This window comes from Cryptomeria japonica, chromosome 10, assembly GCF_030272615.1.
Source record: "Cryptomeria japonica chromosome 10, Sugi_1.0, whole genome shotgun sequence".
Taxonomy (NCBI): Eukaryota; Viridiplantae; Streptophyta; class Pinopsida; order Cupressales; family Cupressaceae; genus Cryptomeria; species Cryptomeria japonica.
In genome coordinates this window covers 368001973-368014959 of record NC_081414.1, presented here as the reverse complement: position 1 = coordinate 368014959, position 12987 = coordinate 368001973, and positions in this window count along the sequence as shown.

The window sequence follows — 12987 nt, the reverse complement described above, 5'->3', positions numbered from 1 at the left end:
ATTGTTGCAGCTCATGGTTGGGTTGTACATCAGAGGGATGTGAAGAGTTCTTTTCTTCATGGGGATCTTGATGAGGAGATATACATGGAGCAGCCAAAGGGTTTCATTGAGGATTCTTCATTGGTTTGTAGACTGAGGAAATCTCTCTATGGCCTTAAGCACGCCTCCAGGGCTTGGTATGCCAAGATGGATTCCTTTCTTCTCTCAACAGGGTTCACCAGGTGTCATTCTGATCCGAATGTCTACATTTTGTGATAGGATGATTCGCACTTGATACTTATGCTCTATGTTGACGATTTGATCATTACAGGGAGTACCACATCCATCATTAGCAGTGTAAAATCTACTTTGCATGACAGGTTTTCTATGACTGACTTGGGTCTTTTGCACTACTTTCTCGGGATAGAGATTTCACAGTCACCTTTCGGGATTACACTTTCACAGCCCAAGTATGCTCTTGATCTACTTTCACGCTTTCATATGGCTGATTATAAGCCTGCATCGACTCCCTTTCTTTAAGGAGTCAAGCTTGAGGCTAGGTGCTCTTCTCCACCAGTTGATGCCACATTGTATTGTCATCTTGTGGGTAGTCTCATCTACTTGACTCACACACACCTTGACATTTCATTTGCAGTTGGTATGGTTTCCTGCTTCATGCAGGAACCACATGAGCTTCATTGGAAAGCTACCAAATGCATCCTACACTACATCCAGGGTACACCTAATTATGGGATTCACTATGCAATAGGAATAAGACTTCGCTTGGCTGGATGCATAGACTCCGATTGGATTGGCGATCTTGATGATCGTAAGTCTACTTCTGGTTACAACTTCCACCTTGGTTTGGACCCCATTTGTTGGCAGAACAAGAAGCAACATGCTATTTCTCTCTCCTCGACTGAGACTGAGTATCAAGGGGCTGTTAACGCAGCGACTGAGACTATTTAGCTTCAACATATTCTCACAAGTTTGGGTTCTCCACTCCATGACTGACAGTTCTACATTGTGACAATCAGAGTGTCATTGCAATCTCGAAGAACCTTATTCAACATCAGCAGACCAAACACATCGAGATTCATATACACTACATCCAAGAGCTGATTCAGGAGTAGGTCATTGATTTGCAGTATTGTCCTACAACGGAGCAGGTTGTAGACATATTCACCAAACCCATCACTGAGAGTAAGTTCCAGCAGCTGCGAGCTCTCTTAGGGGTGCAGGATGTTTCATTAGGGGGGTCAGCTGACTTTTCCTTCCTCTCTTATGGGGGGGAATTTTTCCTCCTTGAGGTTTTGTCCTTCTTCTTTGAGAGTCTTTTGTACATTTATCTCTATTTTGTGGGGGAGTATTTCCCACTAGGTTTTCTCCCTTTCTCTGTTTGTGATAGATTGCATTGCATAGGTTTGCTTGCATTTTTGTATTGTACATGGGTACCTATCATGGCCTAGTAGCTGGGACCCATCTTGCATTGTTGACTTGAGTCTTCATTCCCTTAAGTTGCACTTAAGGGGGGGTGTTGGTGTAATTATTTATTCTTATAGGATATAATTACACTTTACTTAAGTTAACTTAGGATAATGCATCTCATCGTAGTTTGGATATGAGACACTTAGGGAAGTGTGCACATAGGGATGTAACTTGTAGGAGAAATTTCACCTTTTGTGGTCTTATCTTGTTGTTACATTCCACATTCGGTGGGTCATCCACCTCTTGTGGAATATTATATTATTTCTCCTACATACCCCTGTTTTTTCTTATCTACCCTTGTTTCTCATTGAGCCACATGTCATGATTGTATGCTCACATATCCATTTGGCCTTGCCTATATATGCAGGCCTATATTCATTGTATTGGTTAATCCAGTTGATCATTTGTATATTGATGAGAATACAGTTTGTTCTTGTCATACTATTATCTCTCTTTAGTGTTTTTCATTGTGCCCTTGATCTTGGCAAAATCTCACACCCATTTCTAATTATATCATATTCTTGCTCCATTTTAGAACCAATATTTGTTTGCAGTGGGTACACATTTCATAAAATTTAAAACCAATGTAAATTTGTTTTATGTTTGGAAACCCAACCTTTAACCTTGGAATACAAATATAATGTCTTAAAAACACCAAGAAATAAACCGACTTTGCAATATGACTGACAACTTGTTTTCAATTTTTTTATATGAAATTAAAACCCATTATAGATAATGATTTCTAGTTGTCAAGTGTCTATTTTTTTTATAATTGGACTTTTATTTAATTTTTAATTAATTTCTAATGAAATTGGTCCATAAACTTGAAATGTCACATGTTCATATTTTTTAATAAACTTTAGCTTTTTAATTTTTTTGTAAAATAACTATATGGCATCAATCTACACATAGTTCTTTGCACAATGAATTTTTTTTAAAAAGGATTAGTTTATCTCAAATCACGGTTGTACACAAGAGGTTTTCAAAAATAACGATTAGGCCCAGTAAAAAATATTTAGATTTTTTTTTATAAAAAAGATATCCTCATCAATCTTTAATATAACACACATATTTTCTATTTTGAGTTGGCAGAGTTGTTGGAGAAACCTAAAAAAGTTGGTGGTGATCCATCTTCTTGATTTTGCATTTATTTGACAATATGGGATGTTCTCTTAATGTCCTTTTCCTTGTTTAGTGTGTCTTTCATCTCCCCTAAGCTTCTAGAGTCGTCATTTTTCCCTCCATCCTTCTTCTTTTCCATCTTGTCGTTTGTTTCTCCCTAGGGCTAGCTTATTGTTCAAATGGCTACATTAATTCTTGCCAATCCTACTTTGAAACCACAACTTAAATTCAAGCCTTATCCATTTGTGGATATATAGAAAGACAAGGGAGGAGTATTTTTTAAGGTGTCATTGAATGCAGTCTACATGGAGGAATTTAGGGCATATATTCATGCACCCCTAAAAGAGGTCAGCCGTGTGAAATTCAATGATGTATGGAAGCAACTAATGGAAGAAGACCTAATGACTTTCAAGCAATAGTACAATCATATTCTAAAGATGTGACTAAATATATGAAAGTTTTTCTTGAATTTAGCTATGAGCATGCATGGATATATGATGTTTCTAGATTGCTTGCATAAAATCACAAAGGATAAAATTAGGGCTTTGACAAGGTTGTGTTCCACCGACACTCTTCCTATTCTGAAAGTGGTAAAGAACGATATGATTACATAGTTAACAGTGCAAATTCAAACATAAGGTTGTGATAGTTGAGGACATAATTGATCTAGTTGTCTACTATGTGACCAAAGGATTGGCATACAAAATTTCCTATCAGAATCATGAGGGTTTTGTCGTTGCTACTACAATATACTTTGCTTTCCAAATGGTAATCAAAGGAGAGAGGTTTGATATCTTTGAGCTTCTAAGGCAACAACTATTGGATGATCTAGAGAGGACAAAGAACACAAAATATCCCTCCAAGTATGGATCACTAATTATTTGTCTCATATTTATGTTCATGAATGAGCTTTTTGGGTATTAGGAGTAAATTTTGGGATAATTTCTACCCTATAGTTATACAGATAAAATAACATATTAGGAGTTTCAATAAGGATATAGATGCATACAACACCCTGTATTCGAGGTGATTCAAAAATTTTAAAGATAAAATGCAAGAAAGAGAAAGGATTCCTAGTGAATTGGTCCAGAAGTATAAAAATGAAATCACCTTTCTAGTCAACAAGGACTATTGCTATATTGAAGTAGTTGAACTGAGTAATTCTCAGTTGCCAAAGTTTCCAAATGAGATATTTGCAGAAGATGTTGAGAAGAACAGTAAGTGTTGTTGCGGTTTTGAGTTGATACAAACGAAGGAAGGTTTGGAATTGCTACTAAGATTCTAAATAAGATGTTCCAAAAGAGAGCAAAGATAGATCATGCTAAGAGAATGGATAAGTTGTATAAGAAAATAGATCTATCCTTGATGTCTAAGGCTTTTAGTTTTCCTCCAATAGAAGGAACTTCTAAGCAAGATCATAGAAGAACAAGGTTTGCCTTTGTTCCCCCTATGGTGAATATTGGTTCCTCCAGATCCCCTATTAAGGTTGCATCAAGTGAGAAAAAAGGGCAAAGACCAAAGCAGAAGGCCACAAGGGATAAATCAAGGACAAAGATAGTTGTTGAGGAATGGTTCAAAAGCAACACAGATGAAGAGGAAGAAAAGGAGAAGTTTTAGATAAAGAAGAGGCCCAAGAGGATAGAAGAAGAAGAGGGGGATGATGAGGATGAGGAGGATAATGTCCCTCTCATCCAAAAAAAGTGAACAAAGGTATCTTTGATAGATATCCCTACTAAGAAGAAGAAAGTACAAAACAAGAAAGAAGAGAAAATAAAAAAAAGGAAAGGAAAGGAAGAAGAAAAAGGGAAAGGGAAAGAAGAAGTTAGATACCCCTCTAGTTGATACTAATTATCAACCTCTTGATCTCAACAATTTAATAAATATTATCACTCAACATGATTCCTTAAAGGTGAGTGCAGGGTTATACAAGGATGTTACTTCAAAAAATTAGCTAACTATAGAGAAGACTATCATTTGGCACTTAATTAGTTATAATATTCATGCTAACGATATTATCGATAAGTGTAGAGGACAGGATTTTCTACCCTCGAGGAACAAACCTACCTTCGCTCTACCTCACTTAAACTAGCACTAAAGGTGAGTGAGAGGATACAAAGTACAAAACTAAACTAACAAGCTATAGAGAATACTATTAGATGACTCTGCTAATCCTTTGTATTTGGGACAAACACGCATAACTGGGACACTAGTGAAATGCGCTACTATCTTGTATGGATAGGGTACAAAGATCGTACGAAAGACATATATACAACTGTATGACTAAAATAATAATATTATAATAGAATAAGAAGTAATAAATACACACAACTAAAATAAAATGAGAAAGGGAGGAGGAAGCTTACAATCGGTCCATGATTAAAGCCTCCAGCAAGATGAGTTCTCTCCTTCGATCATAAAAATGAACACAAGCAAAGAGAGAAAATGTTCGGGGTTGTGTTTAGAGGTTTTCCTCAATTAGACCCCCTTTTCAGTATTTCCACCTCCACGGACAACCTAGATGATAGAAACAATAGAAAGATAAATGATAAAGAAAAAGAATAAGACAATGAAGATTGACAGTAGGAAGACGATGGATGCAATGAAAGATAAATTAAAGTAGGAGAGCACTGCCCTTCAACACTTGAGAATTTGATGCTTGAAGGATTGAAGATAAACACCCAAGAAGCTCTTAAAGCTGCAATAATGGTGGACAATGATTGCTAGAAAAAAACCTGTGAGAGATGTAGAGAAAATATGCTAATAGCTTGGAAACTTGCTAAATGATCAAGAAGTCCTTTTAAATTACCAAAATGCATGAGATATAACCATTGGAAGGAATCCCAATGTTAGTGGTCGCAAACAAAGGCATTACAAACTCTTCTGGGTGCAGGTGTAATGCTTAAACGAATACCTATGGACTAACAGATTTGTGAGACGCTAGCACAACGTGTGGATGTCTCTGCAGCGTGCTAGAGTCCATTGGTCAATCAGTAAGCATGTTGATAAAAAGGTCAAATGCTCAGCTGACAAGGCAATTCATGTGGACAAAAGGACAAACAAGCGATGAATGTTTTCAATTAGCCTAAAGAAAAGGTGCTTATGTGACATGGAATTGCATGGGGTGCAATTTATGACATTATAGTAAGATTCCTGAGGAGTTGGAGGAGGCCCTAATCAAAAAGAGAAAGGATGCAGTAATCAAAGAATCAAACATCCAGACATATGTATTACACAAAGTATGCAGTCCCTTATCTTAAGATGACAAAGAAAAGATTGTCCAATCTTTTAGCACAAGGTTTAGAATAAAAGAGAGAGTTAACACCATCATGGGTGAAGATCCAGATGATTATCAAAGGCTGATAAAACAAATAGAAGATGCAACAACATAAGTGGCAAAAGAATTAAAGAAGACTATGTTCTCTCCTTTGCAGAAGAAAAATATAGATACTACTCTGGTAGAGATTAGAACAAGTGCTCTTGATGTTATCAGTGTTTAAGTTGTTCTGGGAAGGGAGACATATGGATAGAAAGGCAATGATATAGATCTAAAAAATTGCCTCGGACAAACAAAAGGAAATAGACAAGTGTATGGAGATGTCTATAGGAAAGATTATGAATAAGGAGAAGAGTCTAAAGAAGAAACAAGTAGAGGAGACGAAGACTGAGGTTGAAAAGAATGTAGAGCTTGGTGGAGAATATTCTAGACCCTCTGGAGATTTTATATCTGAAATTTGTTAAACTTCATTTACAGTTTGACCAAGTGGTTACTTTAGAGGTACTTCAGGTACCATTATCTCAAGGTCGGGTGGATCTTAATCGATTCTCCCTTGCATAAGTTACATTTGAGTGGCATACTTCAACATTTCACTTGCAAACAGTTTATCAGGTCTCATATGCAAAGCTAATTGATGATACAGTAAATGCACATGAAACACTTTTGCAAGTAGTTGTGGATTAGACTCTAACAAGTTTGGAGCAATTGCAATTGCTGCTCCATGGATTGAAGAAACATGCTTCCAAACTAGAAGCTACAATTTTGGAGGATGTAGAGAAGGTGGAAGAGAAAAGATTAGAAGAGATGCTAACAGATGTGCAGTGGCACACATTTGGCTACAAGAGGACATACACGTTTTTGAAGCGCAGATAATATAGTGGTGGTATACCAATTTTGTCATCAATGGCCCATATCTACTAAAGATATTATGGATCAAATGGACACAAATAGTGTCACAAATTTTACAACTAACTAATACATTAGATCCGAAGAGGGGTGTGATTAGAAATGATAGGATTCGGATAGATAATTTATACTTAAAGTCAAATCTATTAGTTGATCATGAGGAGAAAAACAAGAAACAATTTTGGTGAAGCTGCTTGAGGACTCTTAGAAGCTCGATTAGGCAGTAAAGATTCCAAATAGTAGTAAGGAGGTAGAGGATCTTCTCTTGAAGATTGAGAGTTAATGCATCATTTTGGCCTATGCTAGAGATGATTAGAAATCTATTTGAACTCAACTCAAGATTAGTCGCAAGGGCATCTTGTCCCCATCTAGGTAAGTTGTTCAACTTTTCTTGGTAAGATAATTTTGTTCTTATACAGTCACATGTGAGTAAGTAGATGATCATTGGAATACAGTTTTGGATTTATGTTGCATTCATTTTTTTCATAGTCTAAGGGGGAGTTGATGTAGATTGGGGGAGAATTTTTTATTGTACTCGAGAGGAGTAATATAAAGAAATTTAAGTGATGTATAGATGCCCTTTGTCTTTGACATCAAAGGGGGAGATATATAATAATGATAGGAGGCATTATAAGTGTTACCAACAATGAGAAAAGGGTAGATTGTTGCAAATATGAGTAAGTATTACCATTGATGTCAAACTTGTCATTAATTTCAACTAAGGTTCAAATGTATGTGATCAGTTGTGTTCCTGAGTGGCGTTGTATCAACAACTTGTCCATGTGTTCACATTGATGTATAAATATTGATGGTGGTAATAATATATGATGTTTCTAGTTTACCAATGTCTATTTTGGAGCATTGGAGAAGTATTCATGTCTCCACAGTAGATTATGGCTCAGTGTGACTATTCCAATGAATATTTTGTCTAATAGGGTTCAGTATTTTGGTCCACATTGTGCCACATTGATTCATTTTTTCTTGCGGTTGTAATACAATGTTAGTGGATCCAAAATAAATTTTTCATCTCAAGTTTATTGTTCCTATTTGATTCATAGTTAATTTTGTGATGGTCTAAGTGTTGGTTAGGTAGAAACAATGTGCATGGTTGCAAGAATGGTTTGTATTCCTTCACCTTCTGATGATATATTGTTGTGGCTCATTGATTTGATCTTGTTGGTGTCAAATGATACTATGTTGTTCATTTGTAGGTGTTATAGAGATGCACATCATATTTTGAGTATGTTTGGTTGAATTGTGTTACTGGTTCTATCTTTTGGAGTCGACTCAAGAGTATTTTTGGTTCATATAGTAGTGTGTGGAATTGAAGGCGATGATTTGGGGGTGCTAGAAAGGTGTGTCGACATGGTGTGATGCTTCACATATCTTGTTTTCCTTTAGCATTAATTTAGGGAATGTTTTTTGGGCCGACCGTTTATACTCTACACGTTACATCTAATTAGGCCAACCTAATCATTTTATCTTTTTGTCCTTGATGATATATAAGGGATGAGATCTTTTGGCTGATTGTATGTATTGAATAAGAAGTTGTGTATGGTTTATTTTATAAGAGTGAAGGTATGCAATTGTACACAAGCAGTATTGAAGTCAATTTCAGATGTTTAGAACAGTGAACTGTAATCAACATTTTAGAGGACGCATATCTCCTTAGTTCAACAAAATCTTTTGTATCTTATCCAGAAGAAGTGACCTTCAATGTTTTACAAGTCATTTGTATCTTGCCCCAAGGTTGTGTGCCTTATCCTGCAAGTACAAATTAGGAGTAATGAGCTTCCTTGGCCAAGAGCCTAAAACTTTGTATTTAATTTTCATATAGTGAGATAGTTCTTACCGCGGTATTTCTCAAATTGGGTTTTCCATGTAAAAATTATGGTGCTCGTGTGATTGATCTTTTGTTTTTTTTAGTTGTTTACTTCTGCACATGTGATAATTGGAATAAATGATGAATGAATGGTTAAATTTTAGTATATGTTGATTCATCACTCTCTTAGCATCCAAATGTGTTAAACAAAATGAGTTATTAAATAGCTTCTATTTTGGTGCCCTGTTGAGTGAAGTTGATAGTATTATGGATTGATATTCTTGGTAGGTTTGGAAGAGGATTTTAAGTTGGGAAGATGCCTTTCCCTTGTCTGCATGTGACTTTTTAGGGGTTTCCAATGCTCAAGTTTTGGTACCTATGATGGTTAAAATGAAAGTTTCAACATTAATTTTAGGATTCCCATTTTTCAAATTTTGGGAAGTTTGAGGGAAAGAAAAAATTTGTTTTTGAATAAATTGTAGGTTTAAAGATGGATAGATATGATTATGGGTAAATTTCAAGCTTAAATATTTAAAGCCATATTGATTCTTGTTGCAAGTTGAAGGTTAAGGAGCTAGTATAGAGTAGGATGCATGAGATGAAGAAGTGATTTTGGTTTGCAATTTTTTCTTGTAATGTGTCGATTTATGTTAGTTTTAAATTTGATTTTGGAGTGTTAGTTGAAACCTATAAGGATGTCATGCAATGTATTTGTAGATTTTTTATGTAATTTGTTCATTTCCTTAATATTTGGATAAGGTTACTAAGAAGTGTTTTGGGTTAGGTGAATACCCATGTCGGATTTTCTGTCAAATTTTTAGATGATTTGCATGTGTAGTTCGAGAGGGTCATTTCAACCCTTCATCAAAATTATATGGGCAAGATCAATCAAATTGCTTGATGGAATCAATAATGTTATTGAGTTTTTGATAATTTTTGAGGGACTAAGAAGTGTAAAGAACATAATGAACCAAATTGATATTAAGGAGGACTCTTCAATTGTTGTTAAAGTCATGCTAGAAGTTCTCAATGCGGGTTGAAGGTGTTTGGACCTTGCTAGGAGGGATTAGAGATTACACAATAAAAGATATCTCTAAAGAAGTGAATGGGGTTGTCAACTACTTATCCAATTGTGCAATTGATCAAGTTGTCCCCTCTATAGTGTCGAATAGTAGTCAATCTTGGGGCACTCTCCAATAAATTATCTCTAAAGACACAAGGGTATCTAGATAGATGAATTCTCAGGCTAGGCAATTATTATGATCAAATAGGCACTAATATGGATTTGACATATTACTTCTTTTTTTATTCCAAACTAGATGGATGAGATACTTGAAAGTAAAAAATGCCACCACTATGATGTTTTGACTACAACTCTCATTTTGTGATTCCTACACATTTAGAAGGATGGGACTAAAGATGGGCAAACCTCGATTATAACACTTTAGTGGCAGATGTAACTTAGTATGTCAATCCCTCAACCTCTTTGACTATTGCAAATGTGGAGATGGCAAGCACTTTTTTAGCTTGTAGTCCAAGAGAAAAGTGTTGGTGTAATTTATGTCTCATGAAATTACACTTTACTTAAGTTGACTTATGATAATGCATATCATAGTCATTTGCATATGAGACACTTAGGAAATTGCATATCTAGGGAATATAGTTGTAGAAGAAATTCCACCTTTAGTGGAATTATCTATTATTTTCTCCTACCAACCCTTGCATCTCATTGGGCCACATGTCATGATTGTGTGCTCTCTTCTCCCTATGGCCTTGCCTTTATAAACGGGGTCATGAACATTGAATGGAATCTAATTTTTGATCGATCTATTTGCATCTTGATGAGAATACAATTTGTTCTTATCTATTTAGTTCTCTTGCTTTTGTGCTATTCACTAGTCTCTGGATCTTGGATTGCTATAGGAAAATTCTTGAATGCTATCAGAACCATTCGACTACCATTGGTTTTCCATTTGAGAGAATTTTGGTGCAATTTGGGGTTTTATATTTTGGAGCTTTCTATTACATGTTAATATTGGAGGTTGTTGGGTTAGATCAGAGGTTACCATTGGATTGAGGAGGTTTAAGAAAGTCAGAATCACCTTTTTTTCATCTAATTTTGACACCAGAGGTCAAATCTACAGTCGTTTCAAGGTGGAGGGTGGTTACCTAACTTAGGAGTGATCTTCAATTTTGGAGCACTTTGGGCGAATTTCAACATCACCATCGCGCTCAAAAGGCTTAAGGAACCCAAGATTGCCTATTCATTCATCCAAATTGGATCTCATCACATCGAGTTGAAAAAATTACCCTCCTTGGTCGTTGTACGAACTTGCAGGTACAATTTTAAAAAAATTAATCATTTTTAATTTTCCACGTATTTGATTTTGCATTTTTTTTTAATTCAAATCAATTTAAAAATAAATAAATCACATTAATTTTTATCGAGGGGCTTTTGTTTTGTTTCGGGGATTTTTTAAAAAATTATTTTTCCACAGGTTTAAACTTGCGGGTACTGCAGATACCTAACAGGCCTGCGATATGCATGTATCTGTTAGGCCACCTGCATGGCAAGTGTACCACACCTGCCATGACCTATAGGTGTGGTACCCCCTGCCACAATAGGGTACCTGCGGGTGCCACGATGCAGGCCTACAAGCCCCCGTGTTTTAAAAATAATTTTATAAAAAGTTTTATTTTATTTTTTTGTTATTTAGTTTATTAATTTTTTAATAAAAAATTTTATTAAAAGATTTTTTATAAAACTTTTTAATTGAAGGTTTTTAATATTTAATAAAATTTTATTAATCAGTTATTAATAAAAAAATTTAAATAAAAAAATGTATTGTGTTTATTTGATTACTTTATTTTTAACAAAGTCTTTTATGGGCTTTTAATAAATGTTTTTATTAAAACTTTTAATTATTAAGTTTATTTTAAAACAAAATTTTCATTAATAAGCAAATTGGGAACACATTTTTTTTTCTTGTCCACCTATCATACTTGTCTTGCAACGTTCTCCAACCAGTAGCCAGAGTGGGGTTCAGTTTGCTCCTACATTTTCAAAGGCATATTCATTTGCACTCTTCTACAGGGCATCTTTTTGGTGGCATCATCTTCATGTTTCTAGATTTACACTTTGCCATTGGTGACATATTTGATGTAATCCTCTTTTACTCTATAGATTAGGAACTATCTTGTGAGACTTGGTATAACATGTCTCAGATGAGAATGTATGTAGTTTGAGTATTCAATTGATGCTCATATAGGTTGACTCCATGCCTAATCTTTATTATGTTGCAGTGAGTGATTCATCGATTATTCTTCATCGACACTGGTACCTAGTTTTGCCACACTTTGACATTCTCAGTGCAACATTGACTCTTATTTCTTCCTAATAGGGAGAAATTTTGGTCAACATCATTGGACCATCTTTGCAAGAAATTATACATTGAAGGGGTGTTCATGGTCTCTTCTTCTCTCTTATGGAGGGTACTTTTTCCTCACTCAAGGTTTTCTCCTTCTTTGAGAGTTCTTGTGTGTTTTCATTTTTGTTTATTTATTTATTTTTGGGGGGGGGCGAGGAGGGTGGGGGTTTGGGGAGGGGGAAGAGTTTTTTCCCATTGGGTTTTTCTCTTTTTCCATTTGTGAGAGATTGCATTGCATTTGTACATGGGTACCTAACATGGCCTAGTTGTTGAGACCCATCTTGCATTGTTAGCTTTAGTCCACATTCCCCTAAGTTGCGCTTAAGGGGGGGGGTGTTGGTCTAATTTATGTCATGTAATTACACTTTACTTAAGTTGACTTAGAATAATGCATATCATAGAAATTTGCATATGAGACACTTAAGGAATTGCATATCTAGGGAATATGGTTGTAGGAGAAATTCCACCTTTAATGGAATTATCTATTAGTTTCACCTACCTACCCTTCCATCTCATTGGACCACATGTCATGACTGTGTGATCTCTCCTTTATAAGCAGACTCATGTACATTGTATGAAATCCAATTGTTGATCGATTTATTTGCATCTTGATGAGAATATAGTTTGTTCTCTTTTACTTTTGTGCTATTCATTGACCTCTAGATCTTGGGTTGCTATAGGTAAATTCTTACAGAAAGAAATGCATCATCATTAAGGACCGTGAGTGCAAAAGCAACCATTAGTCCTTATTTTTGAGGTGGATAATTGGTGAGGGTGCACACTCATAATACCTAGGGAGCTACAAGTGGAAAAAGAAGGCCATCAAAATATTGGCAAATTCTTTGTTTTGGAATTTTACGATTGCTACTCTTAGATGTCTCAAACAAAAGTTGACATGGGCCTCATGGGTGATGTAATATGCATCGCCACTTCTTTAAAAATGATATATTGTTTGAGGCCATTTATGT